General features: G+C 39.0%; 1 long non-coding RNA gene across 1 annotated transcript; it reads left to right on the forward strand.

The window, feature by feature from the left end:
• Positions 1-952: 952 nt before the first annotated feature.
• Positions 953-3,985, forward strand: LOC111472935. The gene is made up of 3 exons (XR_002715514.1): positions 953-968; positions 1,456-1,462; positions 3,855-3,985. It is a non-coding gene; the product is annotated as an uncharacterized LOC111472935 (long non-coding RNA).
• The last annotated feature ends 2,063 nt before the right edge of the window (positions 3,986-6,048 follow it).

The raw sequence follows: 6,048 nt of genomic DNA on the forward strand, positions 1-6,048 counted from the left end.
ATATATATATAACACCCGAAGAAATAGAAATAGAAATAGAAATAGAAAAAGAAAAAGAAAAGGGAAAAAAAAATATATATATATCTATATATAGGAAAAGTCAAGAGAGGGGCAAATAGGTAAGTTTGCCCCTCCAATCACTCACGGGTCCAAATAAAACCCTATCAAGAGTCCTGCAAAAGAGAAATAGTGAGAGAAACTGGTTAGAGAGAATCTAGAGTGAGGAGGAAGAATGAACCGCCGGAAGACTCACCGAAAACTACCGTCGGAGTCTATTCCGGTCAAGATCATGATGCAAGGAGCCTTTCTTGGAAGGGAAAAGAGAATGTGGGTGGCCGGAGTCCCATTTTCCATCAAGAAATTAGAAAAATTCACGAGGTAAGATCTTGAACTTTTTCTCATATCTACAGTTTTCCTTTGTGAATCAAGATCTAAAATCTTGATATATTCATCTAGGAACAACTCTCTATAGGATCTTTGAAGAAGTTTGGCTGAAACCTCTATCCAAAGGCAGAAACCCGAGAATCGTCCAAGAACGGAGAGAAGAAATTTTGATAGCCACGTCTCGACGGCCGGCGGCGAAACGCGACTGGGCAGGCAGGGGACACGTGCTAAGCGTCGGCCGGAGCTACGCAGCTCTGGTGAGACGACAACACGTGTCGCCTTCAAGCCCAAACAAGCTGCGGCCCACACGAGCAAACTGACTTGCTGACTCACCGACCCGAACCGGGGCGCCTGGAATATGACTACGTAGAGTAGACCTTCTCCCGGCGTGAGAGGATGTGTGGCAGCGTGTGGGAGCACATGAGGTTTAGTTTTGGCCCGTCTGACTTTTGTCTACCTGATTTTCATCCCGATTTCGATTCTAATCAGGTTTTTATGTGAATAGGGACCTAATTTAAGGAAATCAGTATTTTTGGACACCTCACGGGCAAAGAAACGTTAACGAAAAGGCATGCGTCAACCAGGTAAGTCACCACCCGATATTTAGGAAGAAATACTTGTAGGATTCACCTGGATTGCGTGCATGCTAGTACCTTTGCCTTAGATTATCTCTCCATGAATGAGATTAGTCAGATTGATTGTTATGAGTGTATTGTGTGAATTATCTGAGTGTTGCTTGTATGCTTTAAGCTTCCGCCGTACATATGCATGTGTTTAATTTATGTTGGAATTGTGTATTCCACGTTCCGAGGTCTTGATGGATGGGTTCGCCCCATTGAGCGCGAACTTCGTGTTCTAAGTGCTTGATGGAGGTCATCGCCCCATTGAGCCGGCATGCCTAGTTTGCATGAATTATATATTATGATGTTAGAAGACGGTTGCATGCACACTCGATTCTTTTCTAGGACCCATTTCTATGATAAGCCTAGGGAATTGCTGTTAGGAGCGATAAGTCGCCCTAGCCAGACTTAACCTTCCCCTAGGAACTTAGCGGATTATCACGACAACAAGGTGTTGAGTTTTATGTCCTAAAACTCATAGTTTGTAAAAAAAAAACATATTCTATTTTCAATAAAGTTATTATTGTTGTTTATTTAGTAAAGATTGTTATTGAATAAAGTGAACTTTACGATCATTAATCTAAATTCAATAAACTAAGAACACTCTAGCTATAGTATGATTACTTGAACTATATGTAGAGACATAAGAGTTGATCAAGTTCAAGTATATAGTCAAAATGATCTATAGTATAAGGATAAGGCTAAGTACCTTATTCTAGGGACACTATGGATGCGACCCATTTTTGTATGTGATATAAACAATGTGATCACTAAAATTGTACATGTAGAGACATGTGAGTGGGGGAGTATTGCATAAGATCGGACCATGAAGAAAATCACCCTCACTTTATAATGTCATTTACTGTTGAGACTAATTTTATTTTCATTCGATGACCTAGGTAACTCGATCTTAATCCTGAGCTAACCATGATCTCCTATTTTATTCGGAATTATCCTTATATTTGCATCGGTGAGAGTGGCTCAAGTTTGCCGACTCAATAGGCCTCCCATTTCAGGGGTAAGACTGGGTAAATGGCTGGGGACGTGGGGTGCAAGATAGGATTCACTCCTACCCACTTTTAGGGATAGAAGAGTGGTAGTTCTTAAGTACTAATTCCAGGTCTTGAACAAGCAGCCCCACCCTCTCATTGGCCTGAGAGGGATTCGGTTTACTGGTTGGACCACAAACCAATTGTTCATTAGAGGATCAGTGAGACATAAGAAACAAGAAGTAACTTCAGAGGTAAAACGGTAAATTAACCCAGCTCTAGTTACGAACAACCTGTGAAGGATCGACTTACTAATTATGGTTATATCAAATGGACAGAAATATATCTATAGTGAGGGGAGTGCAACTACTAGGCTATAGTAGAATGTCCTAGTAGTTAACGAATGTTGGTTAACCAGGTTAATGAGTTTAACTGGTTAATCTTGGATCGTTGGAGCCCATGATCTATAGGTCCATTAGGTCCCTCCGCTAGCTCATATCGGACTAAACCATCGAATGAGTGAGTTCGAAGCGTTCGAATTCAAATTAGGGAGAATGCACTACATATATACGATATATTTAACTGCATTTTTGTTTTATTTACGAATTAAACAAAAAGAGAGAAGATTTAAATATCTTAATCAAATATGTGTTAGAATTAATTGGGATTGACATTTAAATTAATATTAAATATTAATTAAATAGTTTAATTAATCATTTAATATTACTTTAATTTGAAATTAATAATTCAAATTGATTGTTGAATCCAAATGAAGAAAGTCAAAATGTTGACTTCATTTAATGAAAAAATCCATGTTAGTGGAATTTTGAGGTGTCAAAATTTGGTTTAACCAAACTTGCATGCTTGCCAAATAAACCTCACAAATTTGAACGGAATTTTGAGTGTCAAAATTTAGTTAACTCAAGCATGCATGCTTGCCACATAATCCCAAACATTTGAGTGAAATTTTGAGTGCCAAAATTTGGTGATCTCAAATTTGCATGAACATGCAAACATGACTCTATAAATAGAGTGATCATAATACATGAAAGGTCTTCTTCTTGGTGAAAAACTTTGAGAAAAACCTCTCACAAGCACTCTCTTCATATATACAAAATCCCTCCCCACTCACCGGATTCCAGAATCCTGTTCTAAGACCGGAGGATAGTGGAGAAGACACTAATGGTGGTTCTAAACCGGTTCATGAGGAAAAAGGAATTTGAACTACAAAAGGTTAGTATTCAAACTCATTAAGTTTTAATACTTATGAACATGCTAGTTATTTACTATAATTGATGTTCTAAAAGTGCTTAAGATCCAAATTTCTTCCACATGTGTTATATTAACACCATCACAAGGTACCTCAGGAGTGTTCATAAATAGCTAATGTGAGAACGGTATCTATAGCTTCGTGGGAGGACCAAGGGTTCCTGACCAGTCCTTACTGCTCTTAAACATTTCGCATGGGAAATGTGTCCCCACGTCGTATAGCCCATTAGCTGCATGGGAGCGGGTTGGGTCGCGCCCCCCATAGGGAGACTATATGGGCTTAGGGGTATTCAGCACAAACTCTAGGCTAGATACCATGTAGTCCCAGAGAGCCATGTAGAGGTAGCGCCTCATAGAGAGATACCGACCATATCAGCTTGACGTAAGGAACCTCTAGGTGTCTAATGAAAGGACGATGAGCCGGTGAAACCCAAGGGGAAAGCTCCAAGAGACTAAGATTAGAACCAGATGTCCTAGAAGCGAATTAGGAGACCGTGGAAAACTTGTTAAGTTAGGATGCGAAGAGAGCCTACAAGTAGTTGGCTTACTGAGTATATTTTTTATATTCATTCCTTTCTACCTTTTTTGTCAGATGTCGGTCGAGGTGGAGGAGTGTTCGAGAGCTGTGCGGTCACAAAGGGGGTCGTTCCGGAGCGTCAGTCCATTTTCGATCTTTTGGAGTCTTTTGCAAATCGCTTTTATATTTGTATTGTATTTCCATTTTGTAAATCCTCTTTTGAAATATTTGAAAATTACACTCCGCTTTCTTCTATTTTAATTTTACTCGATTTTCATCATTTTATTTTACTTTTTTTATTTTCTTTTCTTTTTGTTTGTTTTCGATTTCGTCTTTTGGGTCACGGTCCGAGCTTCGAAGCCTCGAAAGTTGGTCGTGATAGATTGGTACCAATTTCATAGGTGAGTTTGGTTAAGTTGGAGGTCGAGAAATAAGAATCACCAACATTGAGAGTGAAGCTATGGAGGACATGGCTTCAAGGTCGGTTGGAATCTTCACGAGCTAAGTTTCAGTTATGGACTTTCAAAAGCATGATGTGCGCTTAATGCCATTAAGGAGATATGGGGTGCAAGATATTCCTATTGATGGATTACCTAATGAGAACAAGTCGCTTTGGACCTTGGTAGAGAGGACAAAGTCTAAATGCAACACGTGGTTATTAGAACCATAAAAAAAAAAAAAAAAAAAAAAAAAAAAAAAAAAAAAAAAAAAAAAAAAAAAAAAAAAAAAAAAAAAAAAAAAAAAAAAAAAAAAAAAAAAAAAAAAAAAAAAAAAAGTTCTTATCTATCCTTTGGTCAGGATAGGCATGCTCACAAAGTAAAGGATGTAGAACCATCAAGGTAGTCTGGTGAACCTCAGGGTCGAAAACAGCAGGAAAAGAGGTCAAGCTATGGTCACGCTATCGCTGTCTAGAGAGAGAAAGTCGAGATGCGTGTTAGTAAGAACCTACCCTTGTATAGGTCACTCGGATTACAAAGAGCAGGATTCTAGCTACACACATGAGTGTGACGTCGTACTTGTGAAGCATGCTCAAACAGAGGTAGAACTCCTATAAAATGGGATGCTAAAGACCATCAGAGGGTAGTGAGATGGTGACTTGTAACCAGGTATGACTAGCAGATACATGATACATCTTAGAGAAGACACTGACATAGCATCCTCAAAGTTTGAGGGAGGCTAGCTACCAAACAAGAGTCTTCAGAGAGTTCCCTAGAATACGCTACAAGAACTTGAAAGGTTCATGTGCTCGAAAAAGCCAGTGATGAGCAATCATTATGAGAGGAGACGTGACTAGCTCAATCATAAAGATACTGCATGAGTTAGCCTAGGTGAACGCAAAGGACACATGCAAGGATCCCTTACTTCCAAAAGAGCCTGTACGTAGCTCAAATCAGTATTAATACTCAAGCGAACTACGTGATGGAGCGTCTCGTATGAGGAAAGACCCGTGTTAACCAAATGAGATGAACTTACGAGCCCATTTTTGGTGAAGCAGTAAGGACCGTAAGGGTCTCAACAAGGTCAGGATACCTCCTATGAGGATCAAAGAGAGGGACATGTCGAGGACTGCCTTCCAGAGTCATGAGGAAGGTGAGTTTTGTTAGGTTATGGAGTATGTTGTTTATTTATAGCCGAGTCAACGGTTATACATAGTAAAGCTATATTTGGTAAATGACATATACAGTAAATTGTCATAAATAGTAAATAGCTATGTATAGTAAAAAGCTATATATGGTAAATAGTTATATATAGTAGAAGGTTATATCTGGTAAAGCTAAATATAATAAGTTAAACCATATATATATCCCCTCGGGCAGAGCTTTGAAAATGTACTTTTTGTATTCTCTGTATTCTCTCTTACTGTACATACTTGAAGTCATCAATATAAATTCTTTAGTTAGAGTTCTCCTTGCATTTTCTCTATCATGATCTTTGTGTTCATCTAGATCGAGTGTGTACGTTGTTGTGCGATCCCAACAACTGGTATCAGAGCTAGGCAGAAGTCACCACGATCTATGAAGATGGAAAGTTCAAAGATTGGAATTGAGAAGTTCGATGGATCCGATTTCGGTTTCTGGAAAATGCAGATTGAAGATTATCTATATCAGAAAGGTCTTCACGAACCCTTGTTGGGGGTGATGCCAAATACCATGACCACGGAGCAGTGGAAGCTCAAGGATCGACAAGCCTTAGGGCTAATCTGGTTGACGCTATCTAGAAACGTGGTGTTAAATATTATCAAGGAGAAGACAACATCAGATCTGTTGAA

The sequence above is a fragment of the Cucurbita maxima genome, unplaced genomic scaffold (genome assembly GCF_002738345.1).
Source record: "Cucurbita maxima cultivar Rimu unplaced genomic scaffold, Cmax_1.0 Cma_Scf00093, whole genome shotgun sequence".
NCBI classification, from domain to species: Eukaryota; Viridiplantae; Streptophyta; class Magnoliopsida; order Cucurbitales; family Cucurbitaceae; genus Cucurbita; species Cucurbita maxima.